This window comes from Anser cygnoides, chromosome 3 (genome assembly GCF_040182565.1).
Source record: "Anser cygnoides isolate HZ-2024a breed goose chromosome 3, Taihu_goose_T2T_genome, whole genome shotgun sequence".
Taxonomy (NCBI): Eukaryota; Metazoa; Chordata; class Aves; order Anseriformes; family Anatidae; genus Anser; species Anser cygnoides.
Window position 1 is genome coordinate 45,946,892 of NC_089875.1, and position 21,186 is coordinate 45,968,077.

Sequence of the window (21,186 nt, forward strand, 5' to 3'; positions counted from 1 at the left end):
AAAAATGAATGTTCCTGTTTACAATTCACTGTGAAATGATAAGATATAAACCTATTAGTAGGATAGTGGGGTTCGCAATGAGATTGGGAACATGATAAAAACACATTCTGGAGCTTTGTGTTTATGACAATGTTTTTAGTAATGCCTTTTTGGCATGTTGATCAGGAATACAGGACTTAAAATTAATAAGAATTCTGGACACCACATGTAGATGCCTGATGGGGAACACTCACTGTGACTTCTATTGTTTAGATGAATTCATAGGGTAAAGTGATAGTCTGTAGGATGGGATGGCTGAAGAGAGATTAACCCATTAGGAAATCCACTTCCCTTTTGCAATTGGTCATAAGGCATTTTAGCACAATAACAAGAACAAAATGCACGTATCAGTCATATCTGTTGTCAGCAGTTTGTTTGGTTCATTATACAGCGATTGTAAGATTAGACTCTTAGACTCGTTGAACAGAGAAAAAAAAAGATATTGACAAAGTTTTAACAGCTATGTCTTAGATGCATGTGACAGGCAAATTAGATGCAACATAACCCCTCAGAGCTACTTGAAGTGCATTAAGATTAATTTATTAACCTCTAATCATGACCTTCTAAATCATATAATCATTTTTAAATACTTAAAAAAATTAAATTTCTACTATAGGGTCTTGAGGTGAACCAGACAATATTTGCATTTACAAAATGAATAATTGTATACGCAGACAAGGTTTCTGGATTACAATTACTCAGTTTGTGTGGTCAGCTAGCATGAATGCATAGATCCAACTTGAGGCCACCAAACTGACGCCTCTAAATTCTGATGGAAAATTAGAGATGTGAAGAAGTTTAAATAAGGACCAATGGAGATCACTCTATAAAATTCAAACCATCCAAACTGGAAAACAGATGGTGGGAAAAGATAAAACTTCTTATATTTCTTTTAAATAAGCATTTCACAACAAAACAAAGCACAAGCCCCAAAACTCTTTTACTTTTTGGGGTTGGCCAAAGCTGAAATAGCTGAAATAGAAGCAACAGAACAGCAGTGAGAAAAGAAGTCTCTCTTTTTTTTTTTTTTTTTTTTTTTTTCCAGAATAACTGAATTGAACAGACTGTTTCCAGGCTCACACTGTTAAAAAAATTCACACTGAGCTTCTTCAGTTGCATTTTACCGGAGAAGACAATTGCGTTTGTTGCTTTTCTGACTTCAGCTTCAGAAATTTTAGTGTGCCTCCTGTCAACACACGGCACTGAGTTTTACCTGTTACCAAGTATCCTGGTTGTGTGAATGCTATATTCCAACTGTGTCATTAAAATGGCACATATGCCCTAATTAACCATCTGGACTCTAGTTGTGTTTAAAATCTGTCCACACATGTCTGTCTGTCTACATATATTATTAACCTCTAAGCATTAATACTGTGGGCACCTTCAATAGCTTCCCTTAGCCTGTATAGTGAATTGTTTGAAAAGGTGTTATATTTTCTGTCCACAGAAACATTAAGGAGGCCTTGCAGTTATATTATCTCATCTGTGGTTATTCAGCTGCAGAAAATCCCCTTTTCCATGATACGGTTGGAACCGAATTTACCACATTCCAATTAACTACCTCTGTTAGTTTTCATGTGGTCTGTTGCTTTTACCTGTGATGTTTTTTTGTTGTTTTTTGATTGGTTGGTTGGTTTGTGTGTTTTTTTTTTGTTTTGTTTTGTTTTGTTTTGTTTTTTTCATATAGAGCCAAATGGTTAACCAAAGCTCAGGATTTTACAGGTATAGAAAAAAAAATATAATCATGTTTATGTACAAACAAGTTATACATAACCGTATTTCCCTAAACACAGTAAAAATGAAAATCAGGTAGCTCATTTTCTCAAAGTAAGTAAGAAGTTGCATAATATCAAAAGTTCTAACAGAACCCCTACGCTGAAAATAGTCTTCCTCTCTGCTTTCTCGGCAGTGATATTCATTTCACTTCATAGAAAAAACATGACACAACAGGTTTCCTGCACAGCAGGTTAGGCTCATATTCTAGAAATAAGAGCCTGAAAACAAATCCCCACCTCTTAAACAGTTTGTTGCCCTCCACAATACTATTAAAGACAGGTCTTTCCATGTTGGATAAAATTCACCCATGTTCTGAAAGACTATCCTTAATAAAAATTCATGCCTTGCATTAGAGATTTAAAAATGTAAGGGATGCCTAGGCCTCATATTGGCTCCTTTAACAGGAGGCAAATTTCATCCAATATGGGATTTTTTACAGTAAAGTCTAGTTTCAATAATTGATCTTTCAGATTGATTGAAAGCTCCTGCTCCACTTCAGTTATTAATCACTCTCAGATTTATATTATTGTTTCAGACACTAGAAAGCAGGTGAAATAATTCTTTAGGCAACCACAATATTGTATATCTGTTAAAACTTTGGGGAACACTGTACCATCACCGTCAGTGGTGTCCTTTTTCCATTTCCAATCTGGAATCAAGTACCTGCTTGAGATATGGGATTGCAAAGTAGGTCAGGAGCTCACTTCTGCCTTGAGAGATGTTTATTATTATTATTATTATTATTAATAGCAATAATAATAATAATAATAATTTTGTGAAAGAGTAGTTTCTATGGCCACATCTGGATTTTCATTTGTTTTGAAGCTGAGTTTCAGTAGGTAGAGTAATACGCAATATGCTTATTCCAGCTCAGCCAAGTCAAGTACTTTAAAAAACAAAAGAACACACCTTCTTCCTATGCTGCTAATTACATATTTTTCTGTTTTCACAACTGCAATAAATCTTAAAAAAAAAAAAAAATCTTCTCTTTGCTATATATAATAACCAACATATGGCTGTACTGATATTGATGGTGATACCCAGTATATTAGAGATAAGAATTGCTTCCAGATATAATAACAAAAATCTTCTCTGAAGGTAAGGTAATGAATTCATATTTACATAGGGAAAGTCAGAGACTGAAATAGAATACTGAATGAAATCTAATTTCCATGCAAGAATCTTACTCTCATAATTGCTTTTTTGTATTGGTCCCATATCTTAATATAAGTAAAGATTTTTTAAAAGCTTTTTTTTTTTTTTCAATGTGACAACATTATTATGATTGTTATTTCAATCATCAGTCATTTCCTGTTTATTGTATGGACATAAGGAATCATAAAAGATTAAGAATCTGAGAAAAATATTTTCAAAATACTTAGGAGCTGTGCAAGCTTTTTGAAGTACTGGGAGGGTCAGATAAGGTGTTGTTCTATCCAGTTCCACTTCAGTGCCAACAACTGAAAAAGACCAGACTCTGTTGTTCTTCCTGCTTCTTCCATTTATGTTTCATGTATCATGTAAAACTTTTTTTTTTTTTTCTTTCCATAGGAAATAGTCTCCAATCATTCTTGCAGTTATTAAACTGCAGCCAAATTTTGGCCTGAACTTCTCTGTGTCTGTATTATACCCATTTATCAAGTTATGACCTCTTCTCATTGCTCAGATGAAGTTATCAAAAGCTTAATTAAATATGTTTTTATGAAACATAAAATTGATCTGAAGATCTTATAAGTTCCTTTCAAGACCTGAGTTCAGACTTCTGCTATTTTTATCTTGTATTGACTGAAACCTTATCTATTCCTATGTGTTTTATATTAGCACACCATGTAGAATCCCAGCATCCCTCACTTCAGACACTATGTTATTTGTGCCCTAGGAAACAAGTTCTGGAAGCAAAATAAAGGAGGAAATTGACTTATTTTGTCTGAAAATGTATGCTAAATCCAGTCACATCTCCCACTGAAATCAAAAGATAGCTTTTGGTACATCTCTACATGATAAAAATATTTATTATCATATTTTATTGTTATCCGTGTAACATGATTATCACAACCATTAAAATCATGTGAACATAAGTCTGGAACATGGAGAAGTGGCATGTTCCAAAGCCATGCCTGTCTTATGTGACCTGTATGGCTGTGGTCTCATCATAATACTTTCTAATCTTTAAAACATTAATCCTCAAATGTATCCATACAGGTGAAGGGAATATAGCAAGTTCTGTTCGTGGCCAGGAGGTAAAGGCAGTGCCACGGAATGACTTTCCTGCAGCCACAGCAGATGTTTGGGACAAAAGAGGGAGCAAAAGACAGATTTCTCTATTTTCTGGCTAATATGCCTACCTGCAAATCACTCTTCTTCTTTGTGAAAATGTGACAGAAAATTTGAGATACAGCCTCTCAAGACCCTGTGAGTATGCCACATGGCATCAGATACGTGTTTATATACGATAAAGAAATAGGAGGAGAGATTATAATTCCCTAGTTTTGGCTGTCCTTACTACCCTTGTACACTAATGTTGTTCCAAGTCTTTCAGTTCAGGCGTTACAAAGAGAGAGAAGGAATATTTCCTAAGATTTTTTAATTACTGCAAACAAATATACAATGTTGTAACCAGTACTTACAGGTGCTGTGGGACACAGTGACCTCCAGGAAACCGTATTATAGCTGGGGAATATCATAGTCATATGCATCAGAGATCATAGGATGTCATATGCATTAGACAAATTAAAGTTTTCTCATTTGAAGATGGAGGGAAGGAAGGGTGCATCATACAGACAAAGGTAGCTCGTAGAAAGAACTAAAGGTGTGAAAGAGACAGAACGGGAGGAAGGAGATGGGTCAAAATCTTGAACACCAGTGCACAACACTTTGTTTAGCAGATCATTTTCCCTCCGCAAGCCTCACTATTTCCTGACTGTCAAAATGCTCATGATATCCAGTGGCAAAGCACATGTTAATGCAGCTATCAGTTACTCTGTTAGCTTTTGTGTCGTTTGTTTATGCATCAAGAATATTCTGAAAATGATCTGAAGGTTTCTTCTGTTCAGAATCAATGTGGAAGTCAGTACAATGCTGAAAGTGACTTTTCAGTCTGATCATTTTTTAATATTTTTTCCTAAGCCTAAGAAAGAAATTGGTGCACAGGAAAGACTTGCTCCAGGGATGCATCAGGCTTGTATTATGAAACAAAAGGATCTTGAAAGCTCTCTCTTCATTTGCTTGGAATCACAAGTTGGCTGTCACAAAGATGTACTCCATTAAGGCAGCTGATATTGTGGGGAACAGCTTTCACCCCTACCTCAGCCGTGACCATGCTATGTAGTTTCACAAAACAAAAAAATCATTGGTGGTCATCAGTTAGGCACTATATATAAATACATATATTTAAGATGTACATATGAAGAAAAAAAATCTGAGCGTTCGTAACAACAGTGCATATCAGTTGAAGTTGTTGAAAGAAATGCTGCATAATACATTAAAAATTTAGTTTGTAGATACTTTGGACTTGGCATCTGAAATTAGTGACTACTTCTGACCTTACCCTGTGCAGGTCTCATATCCTTGTTTGTAAAGCAGGGACAGTACATAAATATATACCATGCCTCACAGGGAAGATCTGAAGTTACCCTAAATAATGTTCACAGAGAATTTGCATGTTTTAGAGTTATGAGCACATAGAAAAGCCTAAGAGAACATACATAAAAGGCACAGTGGGAAATAATACCACCACTGAAATAGCTGCTAAGTAAATGAGAACTGCCTGTTCCTTGCACTGGATGGAAAAAATGCTGTAGAGTATGACATTAAAAATTATATTATAATCCTCATATGAAAAGACACAGAACTAAGGTGTTTTTTTCCCAACTTTAAAATTTTTGACTTTTCAACTTTACACTAATCTTTTAAGATCATCTTGCTCTTTGTTCCATGACAAAATTACATTTAGTTTCATTTGTACTATGAGGTGCATAATCATGTCATATAACAAAAGAATTTTACAGTCATTCCTACTAAGTTATGGTCATTGATCACAGGAAGCAAATACCTAAGTGAATTATACAGATCGTATTCAATAAGTGGAAATAAAACCTTTCTACAGAACCACTGTGCACTCCCTGTACAGCTCACTGCACAGATCATTTTTAAAACACTTGAATGAATGTGGTAATTTCTAAGGAACCATTCTTCAATCCCCTTCTTGCAAAATCAGGATTAGTTTTTCCTGTTTTGTCTAGTAAGATATTACACCTTAGGTGCTGTGGTTTTAGCTGGAAGAATAATGTGTGTGACTGGCATATGGTCTAGTCTGTGGCCTGTATGAGAGCATCCAAAGCCTCACCTTAATTAACAAGGCAACCCTGGGATGAACACACCCACATGCACTGCTAGGAATTCACTCAAAATGCCATGTGTTGTGTCCTGTAGTAAGTCAAAATTTCCAATGGCTGTTTCTCATACTGTACTACTTACTTACTACAGGTCATCACCTTATACAGGAACTTAGGAACCGGGCACAATAATTCAAAGATACCCACTTCCAGCAACCAGGCCTTCAAACAAAAACTTTTAGGAAAAGCTGTCATATTTCTCATAGAAGAAGAGGATGGGGAATATACACGCATGAAGATGCACATCTTTTATTTCTGGCCTGCTTAGGTCACAGACATCCGTGGTAACCCCAGTTACCAAAACAGACCAGGGTCTGCTCCTTCCTACCTACACTGCCCTCCCCAGATATCCAGCCCTTCCACCCCAGGTCTCAGATCTGCCAACCCACCACCCCAAGCCCCACCTAGCCCTCAGTGACCCACTGCTCCAAACCCCCACATCCCAGTGGTCATTGACATGGAGCTGCCCACTCCCATACCTGCCCTGTCATAGGTCCCTGCACCCCTCTTTTCCGACCAGCACTTCCTAGAGCACCCACCTGGCTGCAGGCTGTCTTCCACATCCAGCTGCAGAGGCACAGAGGAGGGGGCACAGCCTGCCCCAATTATTAATTCTGTCTCTCTGTTTTGTCAGCTCACTTGCATGATGTTTTTTTTTTTTTGGCCTGTTTCATACAAAAAGAAGCACAATTGATTCTGAGCAATGGTTTTGGCAGAAATCAGGTCAGGAGCATAGTCTTGTTGGCTCTGCCAGCAGATATGAAGGGGCAGTATGCCTTGGGAAAGCAAACACTGGGATGAAGGCATCATCCTGCTCTATTGTTATCTCTTCTTGCATAGCATACCCCTGGCCATACTAGCCATTCTGACCTCTTCAAAGAGTCAAGGTGGTTTTGTGCCCTGTCTGAAGCCCAGCAGCTGCCTTGGCCTCTCCAACCCCTGCAGCTGGTCAGTAAGTCTCCCAGTGCTCCACATGGTTTGTCCTACAGCACAATAGCCAAACACAACTAAATTTGTTTGAGTTAATGTATGCCCCCAAGTGCCCTAAGATTACTCAGATTCAAGCAAGTCGTTGATTCCTTTGAAAAGGGTACCCTTGAAAACACCAACAATAGGTGGTTAGGCTGTAAAGTTAAACAAGTCTGAAAACAGTTGATAGTACCTGAGATAGCTGAGGCAGAACTAAGCAAAGTTCAGCTTCATGAGCAGACAAGAGCCATTTTCATTTTATACCTGGTCAGAACGAGAGGTTAAAACAGTAGCTTGATACAACATGAGGAGATTGTCATTCTGCCACCTGCAAATCATGAGTGCTGCAAAGCTCAGATTGGTGTTGTGTTTTGCCCTTTCTCACTGCCTCTCCATAGTCTCAGGTTTAAAGTTATCATTGTCAGGGTATTAAAGCTCTGCAGGCATCTTCAACATCTGTCTGCACCTGGCAAATCCTGCATTCTCCCCCTCAAATAAATCCTTCTGCTGAAATGTTGGTTTATATATTCCATGCACTCAGACTTAACCTTACAGTCTTAAAAAACTCTTGGCTCATAAGCTATATAAAGGGGAAATTAAAAATGAGAGGGAGGGAAACAGACAACAATTAAACACACTAAAATTAATTAGTTTTTCTGAAATGTGCTAGTGACCTGAAGAGAAACATGCCTCTTTCTAAAACCTTAACTTCACATGAGATAGATTTTTCAATTTCTCTGTTTTTTATCTTCTGGTCATTTTGGTCATGAGTGATGCCCCAGAGATATATCTATCTATTCCAGATAAGCATCCATAACATCATTTGCTTATCTGAACCTTGTCCAGATCTCTTTTTTTGAGAAATCAAACCATAATTCAATTTCCTTGTGGTATTCCTAGGAATTATTTATTGTTGGCTAGCCGGGAGATATTGTAAAACAGTCTTTCTTGTGGTATTTGGGGATCTGAGATTATAGCAAGATTACTGCAGGCTCGCAAAACAGATATGGACACACACACAGAGATGCAGGGGGGGGGGGGGGGGGGGGGGGGGGGGGGAAGGGGGGGAGAAGGACCCACCACAAAGTGATTTAATTACCTGTGAATTGATCACCGTTTAAGACTGGGAGAGCCAAATTCAGTTCTCTGTACTGGTGTAAATCAGGAATGATACTCTTCACTGGAGCTATTCAGAATCAGCCATAGTTCAACTAACGTGATATTTTAGTTAAAAAATACAAACGAACAAAAAACCACTTCGACTGAAAACATAGGTTTTGTCATCTTCTATATTGGTGGTGTTGTCTGAAGGAAGCTTCATGACAGGCTTGTGTTTTTTACAGAAAAAATAAAAAGAATAAAAAGCTGGATCCAGAACTTTCCATTTCTTGTGTCTCAAAAGTCTCCTAATGGTCTACATAGACTTTGAGATCAACTGAAGTCAAAGATTATGCTAAAATGCAGTAAGTTTTTCCAAGGTAATTGCATGCTATCCTAGGTCGAAACATTACCATTCCAAACATCCCATGCATGAGAAGAACATTTCCCCCCAGAGCATTTGACTGGAAGAGTGTTTTCCTTTAGCAGTGGAAGTTGATTTGTAGTGGCTTGTACTGAGCATGTTTTCAGTGTCCACAGATTTCTCTAGCTGATTAGGATGCATTTATTTATGTAGGGTAATTTGAGATTATTTGCTTTGTGCTGGGGAAGGTGGTGAACCAGTGGCTGTGCAGAGTCTCCAAATTATACTTTTTGTTTCAAACTCTGTTTTTTCAGAAAACAGTGTGCTGTACTCTGGAAAAAAAAATGCTGGGAATGCAGTAGCAGGCATAAAGAATCAAGAGAGTCTTTCCTGTAGCTCATTCACTAGACTTCAAGCTTAAGAACATAAGATTACCTGCCTGGTACTGAGAGGATTGTTCACAAATGACCCAATACTTCTTGTAAAAAGCAAAAGCAACAGGGGAGTCAGCACAGATGGGAATAGTGGGACGCCAGTTACTGGAACAGAGCTTGCTAGCCAGATACAGTTGGATCTGCTTCAGGGGAAGTGGGCTAAGATATGACCATGATCAAGAAGGGCTAGAGAAGGGTCATGGACCACGCTCTATAATTCAGTTAATCACTGTATTAATTACACAGTTCATGAGCTAGAGTAGTATTTTCAAATGAAAGCAGGAGAAAGGAAAGAAAGGAAAGAAAGAAACGAAAGAAAGAAAAAAGAAAGAAAGAAAGAAAGAAAGAAAGAAAGAAAGAAAGAAAGAAAGAAAGAAAGAAAGAAAGAAAGAAAGAAAGAAAGAAAGAAAGAAAGAAAGAAAGAAAAAGAAAGAAAAAGAAAGAAAACAGGGAAGGAAGAAAGAGAAGGAAGGAAAGGAAGGAAAGGAAGGGAAGAAGGGAAGAAGAGAGGAAGGGAGGAAGGGAGAAAGGAAAGGAAGAAGGAAGAAGGAAGAGAAGAAGGAAGGGAGGAAGGAAGGGAGGGAGGAAGGGAGGGAGGAAGGGAGGGAGGAAGGGAGGGAGGAAGGGAGGAAGGGAGGAAGGGAGGAAGGGAGGAAGGGAAGGAAGGAAGAAAAGAGAAAGAAAGGAGGAAGGAAGGAAGGAAGGAAGGAAGGAAGGAAGGAAGGAAGGAAGGAAGGAAGGAAGGAAGGAAGGAAGGAAGGAAGGAAGGAAGAAAGAAAGAAAGAAAGAAAGAAAGAAAGAAAGAAAGAAAGAAAGAAAGAAAGAAAGAAAGAAAGAAAGAAAGAAAGAAAGAAAGAAAGAAAGAAAGAAAGGAAGGAAGGAAGGAAGGAAGGAAGGAAGGAAGGAAGGAAGGAAGGAAGGAAGGAAGGAAGGAAGGAAGGAAGGAAGGAAGGAAGGAAGAAATCTGAAATCCTTTGCTTTGACTTCACTTTGATTGCTCAACCACTCCTCAGGCAGGAGAAAATCTTGGTCAGATGCCAGTGAGGGTTTGTGGCAGGGAAGTGGGTTTGTGGCTTAAGGAGTCCCAAGCTGGTGATGTAAGACTGCTTGAGCAGTTTCCCTAATGGGTGAGGTCAGGAACAGCACAGGGTATGGGAATATTCTTCAGAGAAGGTAGAAGTTGGAGATGTGTGTAAGCTTCGTGGGCAGAGGAAGAGGTGAAGAAAGCAAAGAAAACAAGAGACACTGAAAAGTATACCTGCTGCACTCTGTATTTATGGGATTTGGATAACACATTCAGATTAAGCTCAGCTTTGAAAGCAAGAAAGTTAGAGTAAACATTTGGCCCTCTCAGATGTCCCGAAAAGTGTCTGACTGCAAATTTCAGACAAACTCTTATAAAGTTCCTGAACTGACAGGCATCCTGAAGCACAGAAAACTCCCTAGAGTGCCACTGAAATAGCTCATTAATATCAGCATTAATTTTCCCTGTGAAGAAAAAGATGAAGAGTGAATTTCAGCAGGCTGAATGGTGATGCCTGCAATTTGGATATCTCCATCACAACTCGCCATTCTGTATTCCTGCTACAGTCAATAGAGTTTTGGTCAATTAAGTTCAGTCCTGATTCATCTAAACCTCAGTCAGACATCTGAAATGGCCCTGATGAATCATATCCTTGAAAAACATATTTATTTCCATTAGGTGTGAAAGGAATTGAGGGTGACTAACTCAGAGAAGAGCTACGCCCAAAAAGTCAAGTAAAAAGGAAAGAAACAAAAAGAAAAGGTTAAGGAAAATGAAAGCTGGAAACGTAAGGATCCTCAATGTGGCAATGATGTACCTAATGAAGACCAGAACCCTGAATTTTATTGCCATAAGAAGGCCAATTCTGCTGTGGATGGAGAGGAGAAGGGAGTTCCCACATTAGTTCAGTTCCCACAACTAAAAGTGGGATTTGGCCTGTTGCATCGAAGTTTGTCAGCATGAGACTTCAAAATCCTTTTGAGTTTTAAGGTTTAACACTCTATTCAGTTCTGATTTTGCCAATTGCTGAGATGTTTTATCTTCACAAATCCATATGCTCTTCTGTTTCACAAAGGATACACTTTTCCAAGCATAAATATCTTCAGCTGTTAAATCACAATGAATCTAAGTTCAACTAAAAGATAGACAAGCTACAAAACAAAACAACAAAAAAATTTTTTTCACAAATTTCTTACCTTCAAAAATATCTAAACATTTCCAGAAGTCATAAACAGGGAAGTAAATAGAATAGAAGAGTATTTCCTGTGATGCTATAACACCCTGGGAAAATATTTACAAGGATATGGATTTGAAACCAAGTGGGGTTCTGTGATTTGTATGGTAATATCCAGAATACCTCACTGCCTCCCAGTGTGTTACTATTACTTTAAACATACTCTTTTTTAAAATGGAAATGCATAATTATGATGTTTCACAGAGCATATGTATTAAGAAGAAAATGAAAAGGTTTTGTGTTAATTGTAAAAAATTTGAAAGTAATTTTCCTCAAATGGAGAGGCTAGGCTCAGCCTCTGAGGGCCCCTTAGAGAAGGTCCTTCCTTAACCTTTAGAAAAGAGGGTTAGCAGTGCCTCACATAAAAGATCCCTGAGTACCAACCAGGAGGTTGAAGTTAGCCTTATAGTGGAAAAAGATGTATTCAGAGGATCAAAAAATTCCTCCTTCTGTTAGTAATACAAAGATTATCTGAAGAATGCAATGCAGAGTTGCACCTCTCCCATCATGCATCTGAATGGTGAATGCACTTTCCTTTAAATTAAGGCTGTTAGGATAAGGAAATGAAGTACCCAGTCTCCTACAACATGGAGGCCGCTAAAGAAGTTTGTCACATGACAATGTGACAAGATTAGCTTTTGGGACGTCTCTTCTGGATAATTGTCTATTTTTAGTTTTAATGTGGCTTTCAGTCCTAACTCAGACACACCACTTAACGAAAGCAATGCAACTTTTGTTGGACTGTGGCCTCTGAGAAATGAAATAAGACTCACAAAGTCATGAATATCAACTGATAACTCCCAAAAGAGTTTAACAACCAAACAAAACAAAACGAAACGAAACGAAACCAAATCAAACCAAACCAAAACAAAACAAACAACACTCCCCCCTTCTCTGGCACAAAATTTCACTAACTTGAATGCCTCTGTTTATTTTCATGGTATATATAAGATATAGAAGAGAAGCTAAAACATGGCCAGGAGTGGTGACCAGAAAAAGAAAGTCTAATTTAAAGAAAAGTGCTATCCCTGAAGAATCCGTGTAGTCTTTTGGGTTTCCCTTCCTCATGCAGGTAAAAGTCCTATGTCAGTTCCCATTTTTTGTTACTGGTTTTGTTGTATCCACCACGCAACCCCTTGAAACATTACATAAAATTGAGCAACAGGTTTCCTATGAATCTGAATAAATCTGAAAGAGAATGTGGCAATATACAGTTCCTGTTCCCTTCCCTTAGTTGGCAGACACTGAATTTATGCAGATATACTCTGTGTACACACCAATACTCTTTTGCCTTATGAATTCTGTTTCCTGCAAACTAAGATTTAGCATAATTACCAATTCTATATGATGAGACTGTTTCAATTTTTTAACCATCTTTATGTTTTAGAATGTGTCGCTCTTGTACCAGAACACAAATATAATGGGGGGGGGGGGGGGGGAAGCACTGTAGTTAATGTTGCTAAAATGAGTTTTTCATATATTATTTTAATGGATTTTCTAGGATTTTATTTTTATATTAAAATTTTTTCTTCAATTTTCCAGTTGAGTTTTTAATGTTGTTTAATGTTGTGATTGGTCTTTTCACCCTAAAATCTGCAAGGTTTTACCCATTGCTACCTTTTAAACGAGAAAACACGAAGAAATCCATGAAGAGAAATTTTGCAAAACCCTGCAGCATGTCCATCTTGTAGATGAGGCAGATGTCTTTAAAGTATTGAGTATTTTGAAAGAACTGAGAAGTCCTGCACTTAAACTAAAATAGAACGTACTACAGAGCACAAAAAACTGTCATATCTATGCATAAGTGCAGTAAGGATCATCAATAATTTTATTTGAAATGTACAGGACCCAAAGGAATGACATGAAGCTGCATCAGGGGAGGCTCAGATTGGATACTAGGAAAAGTTTCTTCTCTGAGAGGGTCGTCAGGCTCCCCAGGAGCATGGTCATGGCACCAGGCCTGCTGGAGCTCAAGAAGTGTTTGGACAATGTTTTCAGACTTATGGTTTTATTTTTAGGTAGTCCTGTGTGGAGCCATGAGTTGGACTTAAAAGATCCTGTGGGTCCCTTCCAATTCATAATATTCTGTGATTCTGTTTGAAAGTTCTGGAAGCTATTTGATATCAGCGAAGTGCTTGTTCAGTCATTAGTGGAGGGCTTTCTTGGTCACCAACTATGTCCATGTCGGACTTTGTTAAAAACCTTCATGGAAAGGCTGAAGTGGCTTGGGTATAAACGGTACTCTCCCTTTAACAGCAGATGTTTTGCTTCTGCTTCCAACACTGATCATACACTTCCATAACCTTTTTTTCCCTAATCCCTCAACATCACAGACCCACAATGGGCAATTAAAGAAATCTTGTAGATGTTGGTGGCCAAACAGTCTGTATGTGTACTCAGAGAAGGAATTTAGTTTTAGTCAGGGCCATCAGCACCGAACCTTTCATTAACACCAGTTTAAAAAGGACCTCCTTTTTTGGGGACTATCATATTTGTGTACATGAGTTCATGAGTGTGTTCCCTTGTTGTTTATGTAGGAGAGTCATGGGGAAAGGTGTGCTTCCATGTCAGGTAAGAACTGCTTTGTACTTGAAGGATCACAGGATCACTTGGGTTGGAAAGGACCTCAGGAGGTCTCTAGTCCACCACCCACTCAAAGCATAATAATCTCCGAGGTCAGACCAGGTTGCCCAGGGCCTTAACATGTAAAGTCTTGAAAAATCTCTATAGACAGAGACTGCACAACTTCTCTGGCTGGCCTCCTCTACTGCTTGACTGTTCTCATGGTGCAAAAGTTTTTCCTTATATCCAGTCTGAATTTCTTCTTTCAGCTCATGTGTGCTGTCTCTTCTTCTTGCACCACATAGTGTGGCAAAGAAGCATGCTCCGTCTTTTTGATCACAGATACTGGGGGTCTGCTTTCAAGCGTGTTCCATGCTGCCTTATCTCCAGGCTGACCAAGTCTAGATCTGCCTTTCCCCATTAGGCAAGTGTGCTTTTCCCCTGATGCAGTTTGTCCATCTTAAAATATTCCCAGGCAATTTCAGTTGAATCAATTGTATACAGTGTGATACAGTGAACGACAAATGGGAAGGGTGGGGATCTGGAGGGGTGATGTCAGGAAGAGCATTCCCCAGAGCACATTCCCTCTGCAAGTCTCCTCTGCACAAATACCAGCAAAAAGTAGAAGCAGACAATTTGAAATTGCATTTTTAAGTGTCTGTTCAGGCAGCTCCCAGGACTAAGATAGAGTAAATGCGTGTGGGCCAGAAGTGGTCTATCCATTTTTCCTTTCCTCAGTGGGGGAGTGGCAACCACTGTTTCTTGGCATTTGCTCAGCCCTCCTGCTTTGGCATAATCAGGAGCTGGAAATGTACCGTGACTAAGTCTCTTTTATATCAAATCCAAACATTCCTGTCAACGCCAGGATTCAATTTGCATTTTCAATGCCAAGGGTCAACAGAATAACTCTACACTCTGTATATTAAGTCGATCCCATGGAAGAAGGAAAAGACCTATTCAGCTTAATTTAGATTACTGAAGACAGTTCTGAGACTTGCTACGTAAATTATAGTGAAAAATTATAGAATATGGGGAAACTGTCCTTTTTGTTTGTTTTTGGAAGAAAGATCTGCTGTGTAAGCAATGATTTGAAAAAGCAATTTTTACATTCAAACATGAGTTAGACTATTCTCAGCTGTTTCTAAATGGAAGTCCTAGAGTAACAACCTACACAAATCTCCACTACCTCTCAAGGGTAAATGGCATAACCATTGTAGGATGGAGGGATTCAAAGGTAGTGTGGCCAAAGGAGTGGTTAGCAGGTCAGATTGCAAGGATGGTCAAGGAGGTATTTCCTCAGAAACCTTAAGACAAACTACAAACATTTAGAAAACATATAAAACAATTTGTGAGAGAGTTGGGAGCATTTCTTGATTGTATTAACTGCCAACCTCAACTCTATCTTCAGTTTCACACAGCAGACATTTTGCCTCTCTCCTCAGCGTTTGACTTCCCCTCTGATGCACTGCCTGCCTTCTTGACTCTCTCCTTGCGTTTGCTGTCTTTGCTCCTGACTTTACCTTAAAGCTTCTTTCTTACTCACTGTCATACTCTTTGCTGTCATGGGTTGACTGAGCCTTCTCTCTTCTGTTCATTCATTTCCCTCTGTCCAGGATTTTGACCATTTGTTTAAAGGCTAGACAGACACTTTCTAGGAAGAGCTGTCTATCCGTTATTCCTTTTTCCCTGCTGTCTGCTGTATGAGGTCCAAAAGCATCTCAGATTCCTTGTATCATCTGTATTCCTCTGTGTCTGCCAATTTCCCTTATTTCCTCTTTGTTGTTGTTGTTTTACAAGTTCTTTCCTTTCACACTTAAGTATGTTTCATACTCCCCCTCAAGCATCTAAGGAAATATTCCTCTTGCCTACAATCAGTCAGTTCACTTTCTTTTCCCCAAATAAACAAGCTAAATCCTTAAATAAACTCCCACGTTCTGAAAATGTTTCTTTTATTGTGCAGGCTCCATGATTTCTCTATAATTTTTACAACTGATGGATGGTCTGATCTCACTGATCTTTCCTCGGCTTAGTATTTTCTCAGTGAATATTTTCCAGCTTTTCTTACTTGCTGACCTTACCTTCATCATTAAATCTAATTAAGGTTTTTCTTTTCCTGTGCTCTTTAAACTATGTCTGAAGTAAACTTCCTTCTTCTGGTGGATGCTGCTGTCATGTGGTGTCAGGATATTATTGTAATGAATGCAAAGCAAGGACATAGGGATGCTAAGCATGTAACATTAGAAATAAGCCTAAAGGGATGCCCACTAAGTAGCATTACATGGGTTTGCACACTTAGTCTGGAATGACTGCATTACAATTTGCATGCCTACGCACATTAGCTGGTCAGATTAAAAGAAGAAACTGGATCTTCCCAATGGGACAGTGTTGCTGTAACAAGCCCACTTAGAGCCCTATAAGCTCTCTGGTCAGGCATTTGCTTCATCTGCTACAGATCCACCTATCTGCTGAGGGTGTACATCACCAGCAATTTGAATAGCAATGGGTAGTCCAAGGCTAGACTCACATCAACTATTTGGTGTGGGATAAAGACTGGATTGTTAAAACATGGTAGAGGTGCCATACCCCACTGAGAAGAAAAAATTTCCACTCCCACCACCAGAACAACCGAGCAACTACCCCTCCACTCCATCAAGCACTATAACATAGATCACAGATTGTAGCAGTTCATTCTCTTCATTCATATGCTTTTCTCTTTCACCTTCCCAAGGAGGATTAAGTAATGAATTTCCTTTTCTGAACAGTGTTTGTTTCCTAGGGAACTGGAGATGAACAAGGAGAGTTGGGTATGAAATGAATTGGAGGTTTGGCTATATTCTGCAGATTGTCTTTCACAGAAATAAACTGAGGCAGTGCTGTGTAGTTTGTAACTTATTTTCCTGACTTTACTTGAGTTTAAAATTGGAAATTGATGCTGACTACAGATATAAGAGTTAAGATTCCTCATGGCAAACATAATGTCTGCTCTGACGTGCTTCAGCCAGCTCTATTATGGTCATTTGTGTTTACAGTCTGGTTCTACCAGTTGACTGAATATCTCTGCTTTAAGGCTATCATTATTTTACAATGGCGGATTTCTATACGGATTTTTTTTTAAAAAGAAAAAGAGTGCCAAAAGAAAGAATAGAGAAAAGAGGTATCAACAGTGAGTGACCTGAGCATAAGCAAAAGCTCTTCCTCTCGGATGTATCTGGAACTATCTGTTTGGGCTGTCTCTATCTGAATCATGGATAGGTAAAAGCACAGGAACTTGCTATGGCATTCACAGTGTCATGCAACCCCATATCCTCTCTCTGATAGTGACCGGCATCAGCAGGAAGGTATGCAATACTCTATTAAATGCTACATACTCACAAAGTGGATTGATCCTGGATTTAACGTCCCTTCTAACATCTACCTTAAGCTTGATTGTTTTGGCTCTGGATATTCTTATGGTTCATCTAAATGTCCAAGATGATGAAAACAAATCCTTCCCTCCTCTACATTACATAGTTTATTCTTTCTTAAATAAAAACATTGCAGTATAAAGTGTGTGTACCACAAATACTGAGGTCTATGTGTAAATTACTGCAGAGCAGATGACACAGAGATTTGGTCTTCAATAATGCTGCCTCAGCACTGCAAAGCTGCTGCCCTGTTTTCACAATATCATCCTTGTGAGGCCAGGACCAGTACAAACACTAGCCTTAAATGAAGAAAGTGGGCTTCTGGAGGGGTACCCTTAGTTTATTTGTTCTAGGTGCCAGGGCTGAAGCCAGGGCTGAAGTCTCTCAGAGGAAATTGTTTCAGGTTTCAGTGAGGATATGCACAGCTTGCTGGGGGATCAGTAATTTTAACATATGGAGAGCTTGTGTTTCAACATGTATTTTTTGGACTTGTGTCAAGTGCAGACTTAAGTGAAATTGCTAACTCACAGCCTTCCTCAGATTTGTCAACCTTGCTGATGCAGCAGGTGTAACTTGCTGGCTTGGTGCCATGATGCAGGTTTGTAAATTGAGCATCTTTTGCTGGCTGATGTGAAGTCAGATTCCTTAGTGAAACGTCTTAATCTCACTCTTCCATATGTACTGTTCTCCTGGGCAATTTCACTGCCTCCTCCATGTCTGCTTTAATGTCTAAGCTGCAATTTTGCAATCTAATTCTTCAAATTCAGCATCTTCCTCAATGAACGTTTTTCCTCTGTTCCCCCCACCCCTGCTCTCCAGCTCCCAATCCCATAGTTTAACCAAACAGAAGGGAAATTCTTGTCTTTCTTCCAGACCCATTTTCCATGCCTTTTCTTTCGTCACTGTTGACAACTCTTCCATCTTTCCAATCACTCAGATTGACAACCATGAAATTATTTTTCACTCCTCACTTTCTAATATCCAGGTCCCCTCAAGTTTTTTCTTCTTTGACTTTATAATCTTCTAAACCTGCCTGTTTCTTTTTCTTCTGTGTCACTCACCATTATGTTCTGGCATACTGCAGCCTCCTTTTCTCTGCATTTTCTAGCAGTTTCCCCACTTAAACTGACCCAATACCCATCAGCCAAAATAACTGCTTCTCCCACAGCTAAATCCATGTTGTTTGCTTGTTGTTGTTTTTTGTTTGTGTGTGGTTTTTTTTTTAAGTTCCATTTCTTTTTCTCGCTTTTTCTACATCCAGTTCAAAAGCATTGTCAGAGGTTTTGTTTCTGTAGTACCCTCCTATCTCCAATCCTATCGTGATTGCTTGCCCTTCCCACTCTTCTTCTTCCTTTTTTGTATACTCCTTTCCTATCCTTGCATGTGATGTTTGGGTCATACTTCTTCAGGATGCATATTACCTATTTTATTTAAATCTTTATTGGCATACCACCGTAACTGGTTGTGTAAATTTTCTCCAGATATGCTGCTTATTGTTCCTCACTGGAACTGTACATGCTTCTCCACATAAAACATCACTATGTGTGACTAGATCACTAACATATAAGATTGATGCTTGATACAATTTCTCTTATATTTATCTCTGTCTTGTATTTGTTTAAATTCATCTTCCTTCTCTGAAGTGAGTTTTTTGGTAAATGAGCATGTTTATTATTTTATTTTATTTTATTTTATTTTATTTTATTTTATTTTATTTTATTTTATTTTATTTTATTTTATTTTATTTTATTTTAATTTTATTTTATTTTATTTTATTTTATTTTATTATTTAATTTATTTTATTTAATTTATTTTTTTCAGTTAATGGGTATTTGTCACTGATGTAGTTGACAGTTCCCAGTCAGAATCATTACAAAAGCCCTTAAATCATTAGTGAGATGACAAGAAGAATAAATATTTCTCTTCATCTCTCTGTGCACAACATCCAGATCAACTCTACCCTGTTCCAGGCACGTTTTCACCCCCATGCATTTTATGCACTCCTTCACATATCTAAGTGCATCCTTTGTTGAAAATATAGACATAAATTTGGCAAACACCTTTCTGCAAGGCTTGAGAGAAACACTGCCAGAAAATTCAATGCTTTAGAAGTTCATCTTGTATGTACAAGCATTATGTCTTGCAGAGAAAGTCTTGCAAGGAATGTCTTGCAGAGAAAATAGAGTAAGCGTTTGGTATTCATCTCTTTCACCATTCCCCTTTAGTAGTAGTTCTCTAAGAAAAATACTAATGCTCTTTTCTTTAAAAAACATACATTATCTGATGTGTATATTTCATATTTACATCATTTAGGGAGAATAGCCAGTATCAGCTGTTTTCCACTGATGAAATTGCACTACTATTCAAGAATATTATCACTGTGTTGGCTCTGTTCAACAACACAATCCTTGCTATTCAAGAAATTAAATTAAATTAAATTAAATATACACTTAGTAGTACAGGTTATTCCCACACAGCTGTAGCAAACTTAACCATTAATGGCAGCAGCTACAACCTTCATAACTTAAATGAATTTACAATGGATGCAATCTGTTTTAATTATAGATCTGGTACTAGTGATAGGACTATTACTTTGGAATGGGTTTGTTAAACAGAACATCTCTCTTTGTAGAGGTTTTCAGTAAGAAATCTGCTCTTCAAGTCACTAGAATTCCCTCCAGTCTAAAGAGAAAACATTATAGTCTGCCTCTTAAGCATCTAGCTACATTCTAGAATTATAGAAGGATTAAGGTTGGAAAAGATCTTCAAGAACATCTGGTCCAACCATCACCCTACTACCAATGTCACCCACTAAACCATGTCCCTAAGCCAGGTCCAACCTTTCCATTGTCCTCTGGTGTTCTTATATTTCTTCATTAACTAGCAGGAGCCTAGAAAAAGAAGTCATACTAGAACCCTGTTTTCAAGACTGTTGAAACTCAATAAGACGAAATTCAACTGATGTGATACATACATTCTTATATACATATTTATTCAAACATCTGTCTCTTCTGCAAATGAATGAGTTTGGGCTGCAGTTCAGAAATTATCTGGGGCAATATCATACACGGCTTCAAGTATTTCCTGCATGGGTTTCAGTCCTTTTCATGTGTATGGCACAAGGATAAGGGTTAAAATACTCAATTTTTTAGTCACACTAGTCAGAACAAAGAAAATCAAACTCTATTTAAGCCACTTCTTACTTTGCACTTATGCTGTCTTTGGAAATATTATTTCTGCTTTGGAATCTGCAACAGTGCAAGGTAAAGCACATAAAGTTAGTATTTTTCAGAAGTGATTTTTGAATATTCATACTGTGAGTGTTAGCTAAGACATGTTTGGTTCTCACTGACTTTACCTGGAAGTGTGAGTAATTACTCATTTTTTTGTGTTCAGTAACAGCATGGATACACTAAGAAAAACCTCAATATTCAAAAATCTCCATGGAGTAGAGAAATTAGGCCCCTTTATTAATGTCAAGCCTCCATGGAAAGACCTTGCATGCATCCTTCTTCCCAGATACATCAGTTCTACAATATTTCATATTTTGTCCCCAAAAGATAAAATTTTGACGTGATACTTTCCTTACACATATCTTAAAGTATATATATAGTAACATTGTATATGTGGTCTTGGGAAAAGCAGCTATGTTAGAAAGGAAAACAAAGATCCATAACCCTATGGGATGAGAGCAATTGGGAAACAGTGGCTGTAAAGAAGAAGCATAATGCAGATATGTATTCTTTTCTCATCAGATTATTGTAGATTAAATTTTATGGTTCCACAAAGAAAATTAGAAACTATGTAAAACTTTTTTTTTTTTTTTGTCTTGTAAAAGATATTTGCTTTAGCAATAAACTCCTTGAAACCTAAATGTTTATATTGCCA